The sequence below is a fragment of the Etheostoma spectabile genome, chromosome 16 (assembly GCF_008692095.1).
Source record: "Etheostoma spectabile isolate EspeVRDwgs_2016 chromosome 16, UIUC_Espe_1.0, whole genome shotgun sequence".
NCBI classification, from domain to species: domain Eukaryota; kingdom Metazoa; phylum Chordata; class Actinopteri; order Perciformes; family Percidae; genus Etheostoma; species Etheostoma spectabile.
Window position 1 is genome coordinate 4,778,673 of NC_045748.1, and position 21,173 is coordinate 4,799,845.

Below are 21,173 nucleotides of genomic sequence, written 5' to 3' on the forward strand. Positions count from 1 at the left end.
CGAGGCTATCTCGCAGCAGCATTGCTGCGCTAATCATGATGATTGTGATTGGTTTAAAGGAATGCCAATAAACCAGAGCACATTTTTTTACTGCCACAAAACTGGGGAATGTTAACATTTGACAAGCTGGAATGAGAGAATTCTCTTTTTCCATAAAAAAACGACTCGAAACGATTCATAAATTATCAGTTGTTGACAACTAATCGATTAATCTTTGCAGATCTACCACTGGCCACCATCTGCTGTTCGGCACATTTTCTGTAACCAGTGTAGGATGAAAATGGTGGAATTAGCAAACTAGTTTCTATAGTCAGCCACTACATGAGTAAAATTTTAATTGCCATTTCTTCAATGAAGGACTATTGGCTGCTTGTATGATCATAAACAGACTATTATCACAGAATCTAGGGGGTATCTTTGATGTGTCTGACATCTCAGTAAGTAATGGGGAAATTTGCAGCTCTGATCAAGGACTGCAGATTTTCAAGTGTTGCGAGCGGGGGCTTATTTCATGACATAGGTCATCCGTGTCAACTACCTCCCAGCGGAGTGCTAAATGGATTGGAGACCAGATATGATAATTTGCATTCAAAATGCCACTTCCTATGCAAGAGACCACACCACAACAGAGCACAACCCCTTGTGTTACTGAGAGTTTAATTGCTTCAAACAATAAATAGTTGTTAAATGGTTGAAAGGTTAAAGAAGATGAAAGCAATGCATAATAATTCATGCTGCTTGTTCAACAGCACGACATTGACACGGATTGGGTTTATATGATCCAATCAAACAGATTATGCTAGGAAAATATAAAAATAGCCAAGTACACAGGTCAAATTGGTTACTCACTCAGACTGAGAGGTTGCAGAACGCTGTCACACAAGAGGTGAGGGGGCAGATATCAGTGTGAGATTTGATTATGTGGCTGTGCAAAGTTAGTATTTAATACAGTGGTAAGAAGGCAAGTTGGTATCTGGCAGTGGTATGCTTTTCAATGTGTTCACAAGCAATAACCAGAGTACAGAATTCATTGTCATGGTTGCAAGACATTTTGTTACTTTTGTTGTTGAGGTGAAAAAGTAATTTCACCTCTGAGTGCTACAGGAGAGAGATGTGTTCACATCTTAAGCACACACAATGGAAACCTTAATATGGTTTATAACTTTTACAAGACAGCGTTGCATCTTGCTGAGCTCACTACCTTTTCAATTTCTTAATTTTAGATTCTCAGAACTTATTGTAAATCAAAGTGTGTCCAAGTTATTTTCAATGGAACAAGTAACAGTCTGCTTGCAAACTCCGTCACTCCATCACAGTGCCTGGCACACATACCCAGATATGTTTGCCAATAAATATTATTGTCTTTGAGAAAGCAGTGACCTTCTCAATAATTGAAGGGTTCAATTAACCCAAATAAAACACACACACACACACACACACACACACAAACACACACACACCAATAAAAACAAATTTGAAAAATGGATGTGGTTTTTGCAAAGACACTTTGCTGTTGACTTTATCTAATGTACTTTTTCTCAAAGCAATGAGAAGCATAAACTACACAAGACAACACAAGCTTCAAAGGCCAGTATCTCAAGACCGGCACGGTTAGATACAATGTGGTTTAAGTGGTAACTGCGGGTTGTTTTGGTGATTTATGTAAACCAAGCCTGTAACTGTTGAGCTAGCTTATATTTGCATCCATTTCCTTGATTTGTTGTGCTATTTTACAAATGCCTTTGCTTTGGTTACTTTGGTTAACTATTGCTCATAAATAATGATTGTTTTTACATGACCATCTGACAGAAGAATAGGCCATTTGTAATAGGGCTCTGCTAGGACTCAGTACTCAAGTACTTATAGTCCAACACTACTGTTGCTGCAAGTTCTTCTGCACAGATTCAGTGCAGATAACTAGTGCACAAAGTCACAGTCGTAATCAGCTGCCGGCTTTCTCTACAAATGTGGCATAGAGGTGATAATTATGAGCTGGAAAAGAAGGAAGATTGAGGAACATGCCTGAGAGAGGGATCAAGAATATGAAAAAGAAAGAAGCGATTTGGCTCTGCTAGCTTAATGCGCACCTGGGTCTGAATTGGCCAAGCTCCCCTCTACCTCATCTAGAATCAAATGTCATGTCTAATGACACACACACACACACACACACACACGGTAACTATTCACTTCAGTCATGAATATCACATGGTCAATTTAGATGGAGCAGATTGCTTACCAGTAGTTCACTCATGACTGAATCTCATGAGAGGGCACAGGCTGTAGCTGAGAATTATTCCCCTTATTTTTACATGTTGTGAGTGGCCTGGGGCTTACACAATGACTCTTGACATGCCCACCATCTGAAATGAAGATTCTGTCCCTTCTGCATGCTTTTGCTTGCTGAAACCAGTGCACTGCATCTTACAGCAAAGGGCTTTGTCTAATCATTGTTGGGTGGTGGAGACACTTGAACGCCCTGGGTGATACAGCAGAAGTGTGAGCCAGCTGCTGGCTGGAAAGCAGGGCTTGTAAGAAAGCATTAGATGGACTGACAACTAACCCTAACCTCATCCAATCAGCTTCAAGACATGCAAAACAAAACATTGTGTTTCATTTGTGTCTCTTAACTGACACATCCATGCCATTATCCATTATGTAAATTATGGCAGGAAAAAAGTAGAAAAGGCTCCTACTTCTTTCTGACATTCTGACTTTTGTCCACTCTGGCTGAAAACAAAAATGTTTCTGAAACTAGTACTCGTATTCTTTAAATAGAAGCGACACATGTCAGAAATATACGGTAGCAAGGGCTAGTGTTGAGAAACATTTGATTCAAAAAGTTATGACAACTTGGCCAAGGGCTTTCCGAGCTGTGAGTAGGAGTAGTGGTTACATTATCTTGCTCAAGAATAGACCCTGGACCCATTGTTTTTAAAAAGACACCTTGTTATATTGATATTAGATGGAGAGACACTCAATAGTAAGAATAGCCACCTTGATGTTAGTCTCCCATTGCCAGACCTTCTTTGGCTAGTCCACACAGCCTTCTGGGATGGGAGAAAAATGTGCTCTGGTTTATGGCATTTCTTTAAACCAATCACAATTGTCATACGCAGTGCCCACTGCAAAATAATCTTGGGAGGGAATATGTGCACGTTCAAAAGTTCTCTTCTCTTACTCAGATTGGACAGATAGTCTAGCTAGAGATCTGAGGAGCAGTTAACCATAGTCCTCATAAATCTAAAATAAATACAATTCAATTCAACACAAAGTAAGCGGAAGGTTGACTGGCATCCAGACGAAAAGAAGGACATGGAGGAATTTTCAGCGGCAAATGAGCAATCCCGGAAGTGGAACGTTGTGGATATAGACTACGTATATACAGTATATCCATCTATCTTCATCCGCTTATCCGTTATCGGGTAAAACAGCTACCTACGTGGGACTACCTATATGTTAACAATACACGGGACGCTACAGTTGGTTATCAGGTTAGGATCAATATCAGTGTCATTTTTGTGATTGTGAAGCCAGCATACGATTTGTATTACTGTTAGCATCTATTGTGCAAAGAGAAAATGTCCCACTCGGCCCAGCCTCTAATGTATAAACAAAAGTCCAGGGCCACTTTTCCTGCCGGAAGTTTCAGGCCCAAGACCAGCCACTTTTTCCATGGTGGGGGAAACTGGATAACTCTGTGGCACATTTGTAGCCTACTTTTAGAGAAGATAGACTAACATGACGATGGCAAAAAAAAAATGTTTTTATGAATTTTGTCACAGCCCTCCTTTTATGTACATAGCACAATGTGAAACAGAAAAAAAGCAACAGTGCAAAAACAACGTAGTTAATATTCCTTTGTCTCCGGTTGAGGAGCTGCTCAACAATCCATCTGCTGTCGTTTCTCTGAGTACTGTGTGCAAATGGTAACATTCTGTTATTCTGCAGGAATAATAAGACAGCATCTACAACAAAAACACTTTTTTGGTAAACACCCAGTGGTCACTTAATTAGGTACACCTGTGCAATCTGTTCAGTTCTTGACACTGTTAATTGACACGTTTATTATGGTTTATTGAGGTCAGTTAGTGGTGGGACAGTTCTTGGTGTTGTTGTACTAGACTGCATTATATTAAGAGGTGTTTCTTTTTTTCTGCCACGTCATGTTTATAGCAAACATGCATTAGAAATAGCTCAATGTTCACTAAAAATCAATAAATCAATAATAAACCTGAATATAATTTACACATTTCTAACAATGTCACATTTCAACAACATAACTGTACATTATAACTTCCCTATAGGTAGAATTCATGAGTGAGCTGTTGCGTTGACCGTGGCGCCGTAAGATGAAGTAATATTTAGAGTGAAAACGGTAGCAAGTAGTATGAAAGACGCAATATGCCAATAAGAGACGCCAAAAGTCCTGACCAAGCGCGTCTAAATGTAGCCCCAAAGGGCGAGACGCTAGAGGAAACTCTGTGCGTCGGTAACAAACACCAGAGGCGCCTTGCCATGCATTGCTTTTTGACGTGGTAGGAGTGAGTATGTGTTGATGTGTTGATAGATTGTACAGGTGTACCAAATAAAGTAGTAACTTATTGAAAATCATAACACTGAATGTCACTTTCCTCACTCCATAGCTGCCAGAACGTTGCTCTGTTGCTTAGCATTATTCAGACATTCACTGTTTCACCCAAAGACACTTCATCTGGACAGATATTTCCAAAAAGCAAATTAAGTTGAGATGTTACAGTTAAACAATGGCATCCCTAATCACGTTTCCACTGTTGTCCTCAACTGCCTTTGCCATTTCTCATCTCCCATGAATTCCCCAATGCGTACTATAGCCAAACTGTCAAAAATAATTCTCCAACACAATGCTGAGCAGCCCAAGAGAAAGTCTGCCAAACTGACAAATGCTCAACCGACAATGACGATAAAAATTCTTATGTGCAAACTGTGAGGAAGACAATGTCTGGCAAACCAACCAGTTCAATATTCATCTCCATCAAGAGGCACCAGATCATCAACCTGCTGTCACTTCCTCCTCTCACAGCCCATATGCAGATGGATGCTTGACAAGAAGCATGTGCATGATTTTTATGGGAGGAATCAAAGTTTGTGTCTTTGCCTCGTGTTGCTCCCCATTTATCTCTGCCAGACAATCCAGTAAAGCAGAAAAAAAACATAATCTACTGATTTTAAAGTGCTGGGGCAGGATAAACTCATCTGTAGACAATTATAGAATGTGGCAGTCTGATTTTCTACACACTGCTGCAAGAGCCAAATGGCTTCAAACTGAGATTATGTTCTACAGTATGTCAGAAGTTGCATGTTTTTTTTATTGTTAACTGAAGCAGAATAATTAAATACTGTATTTGAAAGGCCGGCTTGTCCAACATGAAAATCCAGCTTTCCAAATTGACAAATGTTCATGTTCTGTAATGTCCTGGCCAAAGACTTTAGCAGCAGAACATAATATTAGAAAGAGATTTTTGTGGCAAATGAACTGTGTGCTCATTTGCATCAAGTTGCAAAGCTATTCGTCTGCCAGCTAATCAACTTGCTGTCGTTCTCTCTCTCATGAAAATAATCCTGTGGTTTGTTTGACATTTCAGTTAGTTAAAATTAGTTTCTAGCCACAGCAGCGGAGAAACTTTATGGTTTGCAGTGTCAGTCAGACCAACACATTCTCACTCCCATCATGTAAAATACGGACACTTGGTCTTCTCCTTTAGTGTCATATAACACGCGTTTGTTCGGGACTATTGGCGTCCCTTTTGACGCTGACAGGTTAAGGAAAAGCTTGTTGGTGGACTTACGGTTCCGTGACTCGCGGCAACGGGATGGTTGGGTTTAGGGAAAGGTTATGGGTGGGTTTACGGTTCCGTGACTCAGAGGAACGGGACAGTTAGGTTCCGTGACATGCGGGAATGACGGGCCGGTTAAGGACACAAGCAGGACACGAACCCCGCTCTCCTGGGTGAAAGTCCTGTGTTTGACCCATCCAACACTCCGACCAACCTCCCTACGTGGAATTTCCCCCTTACGTATTACTCGCTAAACCCCATCTAGATGCTGAACTCCCCAGTACATTCTACATACACACCTAAGGCTGCGTTTTTCATTGCATCACACATGGACAGCCACTGCGCAAACGTCCATATTTTAAGAGTTCAGAGTGAGAACGGGTTGGTCAGTCCACTGCTTTGGTCCAAACTGAAAATTCTCAACAAGTGATGGCTTACCATAAAGTTTGGTACACACATTCATGTTTCCTAGAGGGTGAATTATAATAACATTGAAGACATCATTTTACATCATTTTACATTTCATCTAGCACCATCATCAGGTACTTTGTGTTTTGTGCTGTTAGCATGACTAAGATGATATGACAACACTGTTGACTGAGATGGTGAACATAGTATACATTATTCCTTCTAAACAACAGCATTGCATGGCATGTTGACATTTGGCACAAAGTGCTACTGTGCCCAAGATCTGCCTCACTGAGTCATTTTGTACTGTTTATTTACTGCCTATAAATGTTTAATAGGGCAACTTAAGTAAAGTAAATTGTTACAGTGTCTTCTTTAGCTTAACTTAGAATGACCTTCTGTTTGAAAGCGAATTTTGAACCTTAATTATGAAGAAGGTTGCCATCCCCTTGGCATCCCCTCTTTCTTTCTGATAACAACAAACTGTCACGGGTAAAATGTTTGACTCAATTGCTCGACTCAACACAGAGTAGAAGGTGAATCTGTTTAATAATTAATAAACAATCCAGGCAACGGCACAAATCCACCAGGCAGAAGTCGTGGTCGAAAATACAGGCAGTACATCAGGAAACAATGGAAACAAACACTAGGGAACACTGGAGCGTGAGACACATGAGGAGTAACAACAATCTGGCAAAGGGTAAGTGAACACAGGTGAGTATGTATTCACGGGGGAGGTGAAGACAACTAGACACAGGTGAATAGCATTAGGGCGGACACAGGTAATCAAAAACAGCGGGAAACAAACAAAAGCAGGAAGACAAGTGAAGTGAATAAAGACAAACAGTGGGTTTCAAAATAAAACAAAAAGTCCATGAAAACAAACAGAAACCATGAAACCAACTAAATGAGAAACATGACAAGGACAAAACCATGACACAAAGCATTATTACAGTTAAAATGGCAGACTGTTCTCATAAGTCATTCGTATATCTGGCTACGAAAATTAATCCACTGTATTTTGCATGTATTACAATGATTTATAACTGTAAGCCCGTTGGCCTGTTTGTCGACTAAAGTATTACTAAACTATCACATCACCACCAGTCACCGGCGGTGATAATTTCGTAATTTCATACTGTAAGATATCATTCGAAATGTTGTGCATACATTTTCATACATGAGATTGCATTCACAATGGTCATATTGTCATGATGTCTGGGGAGGATGGACTAATTCAATACAGTGGATTTTTTTTTGTGTCAATTCATAACAGGAGTTATCTCAGGACACTTTACAGATAGAGTAGGTCTAGACCACATTCTTTAAATAAAGAAATTTTAATATACCCTCAGGATCTGAGCCTCAGCATCAATGTTCTCAGGTTAAACGCTCAACATAACACAGGACTCTGTCTCTTTAACCAAATCATTTTCTTCTTTGGACAGCAGATTATGTGCAGATGGCTGCAGAGCCAAAAGCTATATAACTAGGGAACAAAGGGAGGCTTTTGATTTAACAAAATACTGACAAAATGTCCAACAAAACATGTTTTATTTTTTAATGAAAAGTAAATTATTAGCAGTTAATGAAATAGTTGTATGGGAGACAGAAACAATCAAACAAAAAGACCAGCATGCCAAAAACAGCAAGAACATTCTTTTCCTGTGTTGCAGCTTTTAGGAATCAAATTTAGTAAATCATGTTTGGCTTTTTGCAGTGTACAGTCAGAGGGAAAAAAAGGAGTTACTCATTTAACTGTCAATCTGCCTTTATTATTTTTGACTCCCTCCATTCATCCATCCCTAAATCCCACCATTAATTGCTTTATTCATTCATACAGCCTTCAATCAGCACACTTATCGGCTCATACATGTTTTATTCTGAGGCCTTTATATATATATATATATATATATATGTGTATGTTTTTTTTTTACAATTACCAATTCTTCTTAGTCCACTCTTTTCACATTTACATTTGTATTCATCTTTCTTTACAAACCCACACCTAGGAACTTAGGTTTGTCTCCTATCGCCCTATCTATACATTCTTTCTATACGTCCTCCCACTCCAAGGAACGATTCTCAAAAAAGCAGCACTGCTTTTTCCTTCCCTCCAGCTTCGAGTGTGGAGTGACTGAAAGCAGCCCAATCAAACTGCATCTTTCGCGCCACTTGTGCATTGGCACTCCAAAAGCAACACTTTCAATCATCAGCCTGATTCATAGCCAGGAAATGTCTTCTGGTTGCTCACTCAAAATTTTCTTTCATGTTTTTAAAAATGTCCAAGTGTGTGTGTGTGTGTGTGTGTGTGTGTATGAGTGTTTCTGCACGTCTGTGTGCAGGCGAAAGTGCAAGGAAGAGAGAGTGAGAGAGATTCATAGCTAATCTACTTGCTTTACCCTGTCAACTCCTTTTGCAGACGGAGACTCTATCTCCACTGTGAGTGGATATCACATGCTTCCATTATGCGTGTACACACACACACACACACACACACACACACACACACACACACATACAAAGGATATTACTCACAGGTGCAGAATCCCTCGGAGAGAGGAGCCATCGTAAATCAGGAACGATTGAGATGCAAAACCGATGTTCTCCCTCTTTTACAACCCAGAGTAATTGAAATGCAACACGGCCGAGTTTGTATGTTTTTCTAAGCGACTCAGGAAGTATAAAAAAAAGCCTCATGTGGAGAATAAGTGAATCCTTTATTGAATTTACTCAAAGATTTTCACGATCATCATGTGCCGAGGAAGTTTTATTTCAGCTCCAATGATATACAGCTGACGAGAGATGTTAAACGTCGTAACAGTTCTTTCATTTTACACAAAAGAATAGCTCATTTAAAATGTGCTTTGTGTGATTTCATTATCTTAAGGTCAAGCTGTGTGCTTTTACATTTAATTAAAGTCTCAGTCAGATTTTTGAAATATATATTAACACCTGTGTAAAGTGAATGTACAGTAGTACTGGGGCAGTCTCGTATTGCCAGACCTATCTCCACAGCGCTGGTGTACGGTCTATCTATACTGGGATAGGGAAAGAAATGCAGAAAAAGGCTTGTTTGCACGTCTTCTAAACCAATCACAACAGTCCTGGGTGGACCTAAACCCTGGATACTGCAATGGTGCCCTTGCAAAATAGTTAGCGGAGACAGAAGGGAATGACACGTGCTGTATGTCATGCTTTATCCAAACGAAGTTTATCCATTGAGCCAGACTAGTTTTCTCAAACGAGTTGCCATCATACGCAGTCCATTGGAGCACTTAAGGGTTAATTGATTAATTCAATAATTAAAGGTATTGCAACAGAATCTGCAGAGGATTTATCTTCACAAAGTAATCAGTTTGTCTGTATTTCGCTGGTTTTGTACACTGCTGCAAGATGAAAGCATGCCCTTCTGGTAGAATCACTCTAACCTCAATGTGATAAAATTCATCATGTGTTTGTATTTTTCAAAATAACAAAGTGGCTGGATTTTTCTTTTTAGTCTTTTCAATAATCCCTTCTTTTTATTAGTGGATGAAGGAAAACCATGCTGGTGAAAATATCAACTCAGAGACATTTAGTGGATACACCAGCATCAGCGTGTGTGTGTGTGAGCTGTGCATTGAAGGGACTAAAAAAAGTTTGTGCAGTTGCATTGTGTGGACTCACTTTCCATCTTGGGACAAAAAATGAAGTCCCCACAAGGTTTGTCATTCATTTTAGGATTACAATTGTTTTTATGTTTAGACAATTAGAAAGTATGAAAAAACTTTGAATCCTCACAGTTCTCACTTCATGCCATGTTTCCATTGCATGGTACGGCTCTTCTTGAATCAACTCACTTTTTTGGTACCAGTACTTCTCTTATCATTTTCCACTGTGGACAATACTCCCTCAGTGTAGGTGGGATTTTCACCTGATCATCATGACATCATCGCCAATGCAACACTCACATGTGCACATGTGCTTACCAGCAGGTGTATTTATGTGCACATAATTCATTGCAGCATGGGAGATATGGATGGCTGCCTTCTGTCTTCACAGTTCTGGACTTCAACGCTCACTCACATTGCTAAACATTTAGCTCTCCAACAAACTGTCACAGTCACCCTACAATAGTTTTAGGGCCTTCCCTCTTTCCAAGCACATAAGACTTGTATTACGTGACTTATGTTCCTCATACAGGAGTTGTTAGCTGTGAGAAGATCACCTCAGTCACAATAAAAAGGAGTTGGTAGGTAAGAGAAGCACCGCTTTCCCTCAAGAACTGGAGCTCAAGTCCCTTATCTATTTAAAACTAGGAAGAAAGTTTGTAAGGTTAAGTTAACGGAAGGGCTAATAATTTCCAATGACTTACAGTTGTTGGTTAGCAAGTATGAAAGCCAACAGTTTTAACTTTCCCAAATAATGGTCATCTTGGTTTGGGCAGCTTTAAGTATCAGACTAAGCATTGTTTTTCTCTTGCTGCCATTTGCTAACCTTAATGTAACAGACCAACTAGCAGGAATTGAGATGCCGCCAATATCAATAATTCATGTTCCTCTCTATCAGAGGAGAGAAAACCCGAATGTACCAGATACGGGATGACAAAAGCTCGTGGTTGTTTCTCTTTTGTCCCTGAATCGGCAGCTTCTGCTGTGGAGCTACACGCCACTGTCCTGTAGTCCTTCTGTCCTACTGTCCTTCCAAAAACAATCCTTGGATCATGATAAGAGAGTCCACATGAGCTCCAGGTCTAACAAAAATAGGCCATTCTAATTACAGTTCACATATGGCATGTTGCTCTAATTATACCACATGCCTTACTTGGAAATAACTGTTAAAAAAGTCCTGCATGAATAAAAGTGACTTGGATTATTTTTTCACCTCCAGCAACACAATACTGCAGTTTTAATGTGTACAATGGATACAGGTTTGTACAATATTTCATGATTATGGTGCAAATCCTGGGAACAATGTTAAACCTCTCCCTTCTGTCCCCTTGATGTCTTTCTTCCCACTCCCTTCCACATCTTGCATCCTCCCATCTCACCTCCTTCCTGCCTCTCTTTTGTCCTCTTGCATGATGTGTTGCTCCTCAGGGTAAAGTTTTGGGGCAGATTGATAGTGTTCAAGCCTGTCTCTGGTCAGCAGGGCTCCAGTCCTTTCCACATTTCTTCCCCATCTCCCTCTTGTCCTCTGTGCAATAATTCCTACTCCACATCTCCTTTCCTTCATCGTTCATGCTTCCCTGCTGTCCCACACTCACTCAGTTCCTTCCAACTCTTTTTAAACCTGGTTCAGATCAAAGCATTTCTCTTGCTTGTTCTAACTTCCGACTTTCAGGCTTTTTTGTAGCTGGATATATCATTTCTTTGGTCAAAATATGAATGTGGATGATGTTAGTGAAAGTGAAATTGTATCAGAAATGAAATGGATTATAGATAATTTTATTTCTGTACTTTGTAGCTGACATTACAAGCTGACTTCGATATTGGCTGGTGAAACAGATGACATCCCTTACGTTTTCAAACCAGCCACTGGCGACTTGACCGGTTGAGTTACAGGTGAGGCCATCAGCTGGCTTAAGTTGAGCTGAGACGGGCCCGTCTTGGGACCTTCTAAAACGGGTTTGTCTTGTTGTGAATCTTTAGTCGGAATTGGGCTCAATTGGGCTTCCGTCTCTACTTCCCCTTGTCCCTACAATCTTTTTCCTCCCTCCCTCTCTCCGTTGAGCCACTTCTCCCTTCTCCCTTCCTCTGCCTAGACAGATTAATAGTCTTCCTGTCCTACAGAAAACCCTTCAAAGACCTGTCCCTCCCTTGACAACACTAAAGAAAGCCTCTCTCACTCTCTTTCACACCCAGGGACCTGTGCTTCCTTTGAGCACACTATACTAGACCTCCGTACCTTTCACTCTCATTTCCTTCTGTTACCACTCTCTTTTTTTCTTCTCCTCTCTCACAGACTTATAAAAACTGTCATCTGGATGTAAAAAGTGATTTAATGTGGCCAATCAGATAGACAACATAGGGAGCCATTTGTATTACTTATTTAAGTGTTCTGTGTATAGAATTCATGAGTAAAATATATTTCTACAGATTTCATGATATGACAACCCCTGGTAATATTATGTCATGAAAAATACAGGCCCACCAAATATAAAATGTTATGACTTATAATTAACACTGACTACTCCTGTCATGTCTTTTCTGAAATCATTTTACATTCCCTTACACAGATTTGAGTTTCCTCCTGTTTTTTTGCATTACATTAACTGTTGGATTGCTACTGTCTACTTTCTTACTCACACATCGTCTTTTAATTACATTGAATGTTTTGTCAATACAGCCAAAATTCTTCAGATTATGTTTGATTCCTGTTTGTATCATGACCAAAATTACAGTTTTATAGATTAAATTATCATCTTATTTTAGAAAGTTCCCTTTATCTCGGAATTTGTTCAGGTTTATGTTCATTATAGAGATCATAGTGTCAGACTACTTTCCATGTATTTCAAGTTTTATTAATGAAAACAATAACATCCTCTATCTTGGTGTAGGCGTACAAAACATGAAGCAGAGGTCTTTGTGTACTAAAAGTGACAAAAGATCACTCTCTATACAAAGTCACTATGAAGATGAGAGTGGGCGTGGGTATCTTGTCTTTATGCAAAGCACATTGAATTGCCTTTTGTTAAAAGAGCCATATAAATAAATTTGCTTTGCCTTGGACAGACATTGGTTGGCAGAGACGCGTCTGCATGAAGCTGGATTTTCTGGTGAAATCTGAGATGAGTCAGATCTGTTGGTCAGGACTACTCAGTGACACACAGGCTGCTGGCTGACCATACAAACTTTGTGTCATTTCTGTGGTTGAATCCATATGTCTGCCCTCTGATACACCTCTGTGACAGATCTCTGTCACACGTACTGTGATGTGCTCATTGTTCGGTCTGACGGGGTGGGCAGCAAATATAGCGATAAACTGGGGTTGAAGATGGGGCTTAAACAGGACCTCCACACATTTTTCACATCTAAGTCTGTTTAAAGGTTTTGGGGATTGGGTGCTGACTCAAATGGTGTCACTTGATGCAGCGTCAGTGAGAGCTGAAAAACTTTGAAGATGGAAAAACATTGCGGCGGTAAGTTAGAGAGAAGTGATTTTGGCATCTCACTGTAGCAGCCTCGTCATTTCTGTTTGAGTCAGTTGGTGACTGCGTGACAATGTAGGCATCAGGGTTTGACAAGGAAAGAGAATACATGGAATAAAAAAGACGATATCTCTGGTTCTGCTGCATCAATTTTGTTCCTTTTTGTTAAACTGTCCATTGTGAGTCATGTTATAGGAGTGGAGTAATAAATTGGTGTAGCACTCTTTTAAGACCATTTGTTTCCATGGAGATTAACTTAAGCTCCTGATTCTGTTACCCATCTAAATGTTCTCAACATTACTGGCTTTGACAATTTAAGCAAGATATATGTACAGGGTTTACCTCTTCACACAGTATAACGGAGTTAGATATATTGTGCACAGTAAAACTTTCCCTTTTACATCTGCTGCTGAAAATTTCTTATTATGTTCATGTACGTATTGCATTATCATTACCCATACTGTTCCAAATATTCTTACAACATCACATCTGTTATACCTTTTATGGCTTATGTAGGATTGTCACTAGTCTTCCAAGCCAAGTCTGGTGAAGGTCGCACCCCAAGCAACTCTATGGAAGTCTGCAGGAAATCCGCTTGACGCCCCTCATGGACATCACAAGCTGCTGATTTTGGAAGCACTCACACCCCCAATTTCCACCTGATGCGGAGATTAGGTTTCCCTTAAAGTCAATGTGTGTATTTTCCCTGACTGCAGAATGGCTGCGTTTAGACTCCGTCCCAGCTCCAGCGATCCGCAGCCCTCCAGAGTAGATACCCAGAGTTTCTGTTTTTACCAGATGCCGGAGAGCTCCGCAGCAATTCAGCACACGGCAGATCGTGCAGGACAGGAGGTCAAGCACAGAAACAAAATAAAACATTCAGTTAATTTTCAAAATAAAATAGACAGTGCTCACGGCGGATCATATTTCCTTGCACTACACCTTGAAAACACAGCACAGAGTTGTTTCCTCTCTACTCCTCTGGATGGAAACAGACTGTTGTTGGTTTTGTGATTTTATTCCACATGAATTTGCAAGATCTCATGGGTCCTCGTGATTTCAGCTGTCACTCATGGTCGCAGCCTTTCTGCAACAAATCCGAACCTGGTGGGTATTGATGGACGGCGGAGCACGGAGCCAACACACAGCAGAGACGATCCGACGCCGTTGTGCATCTGGCAGAAATTGGGGGTCAGACTTCCCAACAACATACTAGTTAAAAGTCTGCAAGGATGGGCAAGTCTGGACGCGTGGATTTAGCCGTGTATTTGTGCCTCTGTCCCTGTTTTGTCACCATAGTTTCATTGACCTTTTTCAGTTTTAGTACATAAATAGAAAGAAATACAATAATCCAGGGTTTAATCCCGGGAAACAGGATTCTCCCTGAATACAAATCCAATGATTTCCTGTTTCTTGAGAAATATCATAACGGGAATAGAGGAGACAATGGTTATGTTCTAGAGCGTGGGTGTGATAAAACTCAGGCCTGACCACACCAGCAGCCTCTGAACACTAACAGAACGCTGACTTTGTCTCAGTTTAATATAATTGAAATCACCAAATGACTTGCTTTAACAAATTGTGTTTGTTTTATACAAAAATAAATTGTCAAATATCACTTCCATGTGGCTATTCTCAGCAGACGGATCACAGGCTATGAACTATGAGCATTTTATATTCCTCACTGCAAAGTTCAAGCTGCATGCAAAGTTTATCTTATGTTTATTATAATATTGATTAATATAAAAAGCGTTCTTTTGCCTTAATAATCATAACTACCCACAAATGATAGGGCTAAGCTGCCAGTTTTATAAATATGACCAATGCGTTCACACTGTAGCTAAAGTTTTATCTTAAAAAACATGTCTACTTCTCGGCATTCAGGTTAATTTTCTTTTGCTCTTGGGACTGAAAATAGCTAATTTTTTGGAAAAATATGAATCCCTACCATAGAAGGTGGAAGAGGAGAAAGAGTTGGTCGTGAGAGAAGGGGAGGTTGAGACTGATACCACATGTCGAGGGGACAAAGTGACTAAGGAAAATAGGAAGGGTTGGAGGGAGGAGTGGGGAGACGAAGAAGAGGAGGGTTACGGCCAGGTCAAGTCTGTCTCTTGTCCCCACAGGCTTACGTGACTTACAAGCGGTGCAAGTTAAGCAAAGTTCAAGGTTGGATTGGCTTGTATTTGGAGATAAAAGCCAAACTGAGCTTACTCAGTGAAATGGTACTTTTTGGCAGCACATGGGTTTACTCAAAGGTCAGGGGAACAATAAACAGACTACAATCACTCTTACAACATATATAATATTTGTATCCCATTGTATGGTGGTGAATGCAATACCCAAAATACAGATGTTGAGATGACGTGAGGGCGATATTGTATGCTTCTCTTTGTCGCTCAAGAGCAAGATATGTTTGAAAGAGTCTTCCTCTTTGAACATTGATGTTGATAAATGTTTAGGTCCACTGATGACAGTTGCTAACAGATCGCAATCTGCAGGATCTACAAAGACATTTTACCTACTTTGTAGTTTTCCGTCATTCATTGAGTATATATGTTTCAAATGCAATGGAGGTAAAGTTGGTGCCATCAACAAAATGAGAAACAACAAAAGGGCTAGTAGAGTTTTATTTAAACAACAGCAGTAAATCATTTCAATGTAAAAAGAGAAAGATACGTGTGTATTTATAAATGACTCTGCTAAATGCTATCTGCAACCCATATTTAACCCTTGTGTTGTCCTGGTGTAAAATTTGCCCCATTTTTAAAAAATTCCTACATCCGAAATTTGGGATTTTTTTCATCTGAATTGTACAAATATTACATGGATGGCTCCATATAACACTTCTTGCAAGTTAAACAAAGGATCAGTTCACAACTTCATTAAATTTGGGGTGTTTTATATCCTCAAAAAAAAAAAAATTGAAAACGTAAATAGCTATAAAACTATAATAATATGGTAATATATTGGTGTTAGTGATGTGAACAGTATACCGATGGTAGTGTTACAAAAAAGAAGAAAATGTTGAAACAACCGTCAAAAAGTGATTACAAAGTATCTTAAACGCATCAAAAAAGCATCAAATAATTGTTCATTTTCAGTTTTACCTGGGAGTACAACACAAGGGTTAAAAAAAGAGTCAACTAATAATAGAATAAGAATAAATTGTTGTTTTCCAATTGCACTGAAAGACATGTCTGGATTGTGTTTAAGTTAAAGACTTGCATTGATATTGGGACAGGTCATTTTCTTACTTTCCTGGTTCCAATTTGTGAAACGATAAAAGAAAAACAGCCTTTTATTTGGAAACAGTCCTTCTCTTTTCTGTGCTGAATGGTGTGAATTAAACAAATGTAAACAAAAGTAATTTATATAAAATTTGTTTAAAATAAAAGTGTTGGCAAACATGTTGTCTAATTTGCCAGACCTTCCTCTCCAGGGAGGTCTGGATAGTTCATACAGCATTCCAGGATGGGAGGAAAACATGCTGTGGTTTATTGGCATTTCTTTAAACCAATCACAATCATCTTGGGCAGGGCTAAGCTCCACATGGAGAAATTTTACAGCTGCAAAATAGCCTCGAGAAGGAACTTGTTTTGGTGGAATATGTGTCTGTTCAAAAGTTGTTTTAGTCGTGCAACAGAAAGCTCAGATTGGACCGACTGATAGACATGCATCCTTTGGAATTTCCTGCCTCACCGGAGCAATTCCAGAAGTGGAAAGTTGTGGATATAGACTAGCAAACGTGTAAAGGTCAGGATTTATATCCCTGTCTGCAGTGGGAATATTTAAATAGTGCGTCCTTACTTTTTGTTTGCTGAAAGGGTAAACCACAACATTGTTTATTCAGATTCCCTAAGATCAATTCACTATGAATATTTGCGTGTGTACTCACCTGTGGAAATGAATGCAGACATTCATTATTAATATCTGCTGTAGGCTTTTGCTGACTGTTTCTTTGTCACATGACTTGCAAATAGCATTTGTGTGTTTGTTTACCCCGTTTGGGACTGCATGCCTGTTAACAGATAAATAATGAAGCACATGACTGTGTTAATTTCTAATACAAAGTAGATGTTAAGAATAAATACATGTCAACAATCTTGTGAACATGGCTAATAAGACATTAGAGTCTCCATGGTCGTCAGAATAAATATACATAAGGTATTCATAAATGTATTTGTGTGTGTAGGCTACATGTATATAGACAGAGGTGAATGGGTCATCGTGTTGACATAAAAATGACCAGCATCCAGAAAAAAGAACAAATTTTCTTAGCATAATTTTTCATTCAGATTCCCATTCATATAATTAACAGGCTGCCTGTGACAACAAAGATAACAATAGCCGTTAATTTCCTTGGCAGGCACTCGGAGCCAGAGCGGCCTCATTGCATTCGAGTGTTGGGCATGGTCATTGTGAAGCTGGTAAAACAACAAAAACTATTTTCACCACGGTAAAAAGTCCAACACACATTTCCCAGTTTGACTAAACAAAATGGAACCCTGCAAGTGTTGCTGCTCAACCTGTTCCCACTCTCCTTCTCCCAAATTGCTTTCTCACTTCTGATTACACACAAATATCTGGGCAGCAGTGTCATAGGGAGTAAGTGAATGTCCTGTGTAAGTGTATCAAGATGCTGAATTTCCACCAGCTTCGGGATTACTGCAGAGGATCTTGACCTCTGTAAAGGAGGCCAATAGCTGAGGTGGTTAAAGACTCACAAAAGGGTTTATCCAGTTTCTTCCAAATCCCACAAATGTCCCGTAGAGCAGCAGGGAGCATATATACTGTACTGACCAATCTTGTCTAATAAAATAAAATGATAGTGCCAGGTTACCTTCATGAGTCCACTCGGCTATATTCTTCAAATCATTTAATTTCAGCATTTTATTCCCTAAATGTTTTACTGCAACCTTTGCTGAGTTTGTTGCAGGTCTAATTTTGTGATAAAACACTTTTGGAAAGCTTTGAGCTTTAAGAGCCACAAATGAAACGGCCATAGCAATGGTTAGAACTCCTCAAGCATCACAACATTAATTGCAAGCAAGCAAGTTGATATGGTAAAATACTAGTTTGGCTATCACCAGTCCAAGCAAAGCTCAATAGATTTGAGATTGAGGGTTGCAATGTATCCGATTGGATAGTCCTTCAACCAATCAGACCAAAGATCCAGGTGACGTAGGCATTAAAAGGTTAACTGTGCTTTGGTGGCGTTTGGTGGCCGCTATTTTCATTGTAAACAAGAAGCTGCTTGGTCGGTTCTCCATCATCATTGTGTTAAATCCGCCAATAGCACGGCAGGTAGATAAACCAGTTTGTGATTGGTTCCTGCGAAATTGTGAACTAAAGCCGGAGAATTAAATGTGAAGGTATCCAGACTGAGCTGCTGGGCGAAAACAAATCGTCGGCACAGTGGGTGGGGTTTACCCAGTCTACTAAAATACATTATTTTAAATTACAATATTTTCTTAATACATATATTTTTTTAAGGTTGCCTTTACAGCTTAGCTGTTGGATTGTTTTAACCAAGCCCTGAAGCTTTAGGTGAGATAGTCCGGTTAGTTTGGGGTGGTGTGAACGCTCATTCAAACTCAATCAACCAATCCCTGGTCTTCTTGAAAGCTGGGGTTCTCGGAGTTTGGTTCACTTTAGGTGAGAATGCAATCCGACCCACATATAGGAAGTGAAGCAAAAACAGTGCACGTACTAGCCTATAATTTCAACCTTTCACACAACTGAGGGACAAATCCATAACCTTTTGAGACCATACAGCGCCTGTCTGCGTGACAACACAAAATCATCTCTCTCACTCTCATCAGGGTCGCCCTTTTCTTCACTCGCTGACTATCAGCTGTGCATATTGTTCGCCTTCTTGTAAAATATTAGAAACACCAAAGTTAAACCAAAAAAAACAAAATATGGTACATTTGATGTTGCTCCATTATTTCTGAGACCAGAACTGTTGGCGGGTTTCACTCTGATACTATGTCCAATAAACCAGCAACAGAATTTGTTTAGACGTTTGGTGCGTTTGACAAATTGCAGTGTGAACGCTAACCAAACCAAATGAAAAATGCAACAATGTTGGAAATTCCCCCCCCCCCCACCAACACACCAAGTCTAGCGAACTATAGGTGTGGAAGCGGCCGCACAAAAAAAAAACCTTTTTCTTTTTGCTCTCTTACCAGGAGCTACAATGAGTGTGATGCAAATGAGGGTAGCTCAGTTTAGCCTAGCTTAGCATAAACACTAATTACTAATTTTATTGATGATTGATCAGTTGTAGTGCAAATATATAGTATAGTCAACCTCCAATAAGATCAGGGCAATACTGCTTGTTATTATTGCTCTGAGTGCACAGTGATAACTGTGGGCAACTCAGACAGACAGCTCCTCTCAGCTGGTAAGACATTTTAGTGAGGAAATGTGAAAAGCATAAAAGTGAGGGGGCAGAAAATAGGATTTTCAAAAAGTGAGGGGCACGTTACCCCCCCATCCCAAGTGAAAATGGGTTAGAGTTGAAAAGAATGCCAACAGGGAAACACAAGCTTCTTTTTAGAAGTCCTCTTCAGTTCATAGATCAATAGATTCAAAACACAACAGCATGGAGCTGCTGCAGTCATGCAGAATCGATGCAGGGCTGATTGATAATAGGATTCATCAACAATGTTTACCAGTTTAAAGTAAATACCAGGAGGTGTGTTAGGGCCTTTGTGGAACAGTTAGAATTCGTTTACAGGTGTTATTTCTGCATTTAGTATGGATTTCTTGATGGGTATCCGATCATGAAATAGCCTCGGCAGTACAACTGTTTTACCCATCTGCTACATTGGGCCTTGCGCACAGACACGCACGTACTCAAGCAAGCACGCACACACTCACGCACTCACCGTTGAAACAACAAAGGTGTTCAGGAAGTTCAGTCAAATTTTGAAAGTGCTCTTTGAGGTCGGGAATTCAATTAAGAATAGAAAACAAATCATCAAATCATTGCTCCAACATTAAATAATGCAAAGAATTCTGTGATTTCAAGACAAACAAGAAGTAAAACATAAAAGCATTTATTAATTGTAACACTACTTTTGTGGTAAACAGGTTATCATTTTAATGTGGATGCTTCTACATAGGCCGGACCAAGAGAAGTCTGAAAGACTATCCAAACACAAAAAATGTCATCAGTAAAGCCAATTTGGACTAAGGCAAATACTTCCAAAATGTGCATAACAGTAATCCAGATGTCCTAATGCTTGAGGGTTTAGAAATGATCAAGAGGAACAGTTGGGGTGGTGACTGATTAAAATTACTTTTACAGAGAAAAACATTTCATATGTACAATTTTCAGGCTACAGTATACCCTGGATTGAATGAAGAAATTTCAGATTTCAGTCTTTCCCTGTGAACATTGTCTCTGTTTACACTGTCTTTGGGCTTAACTTGCAATGTAGCTACTTAGTGGACTCTCTCTGTATGTGTATATTTACGATGTATAGCCACCTAGGGAACTGTTTTTTTGTTTTCTTGCATGTGAAGATTTACACCCAGCCACCTAGTAGATTGTTTTTGGCATGTTTTCTTTATTTGGTAACTCACCATTTCACTCAGGTGTTTCCAATCAGCCTTCACAAACGAGGAAATTGTTTGTCTAGGAAGCAGACGCTACGCGTGAGTTGCTTCTCCCTACGTCTTTTAAATTGTCTATTACAAAATAGTAGTAAAATAAAGGATTTAAAAATTATTTCAAGAGAAGTACTTTGGATTACCCTTTTTCACACACACACACACACACACACACACACACACACACACACACACACACA

At 39.6% G+C, this 21,173-nt stretch overlaps 1 long non-coding RNA gene across 1 annotated transcript in view; it reads left to right on the top strand.

The window, feature by feature from the left end:
* The first annotated feature begins 11,563 nt into the window (after positions 1–11,563).
* Positions 11,564–21,173, top strand: part of LOC116704033 (uncharacterized) — an 11,559-nt gene continuing 1,949 nt past the window's right edge. Inside the window, exons 1-2 of the long non-coding RNA XR_004335569.1 lie at positions 11,564–11,578; positions 18,280–18,289. This is a non-coding gene — a long non-coding RNA (uncharacterized LOC116704033). The remainder of the gene's footprint in view (positions 11,579–18,279; positions 18,290–21,173) is intronic.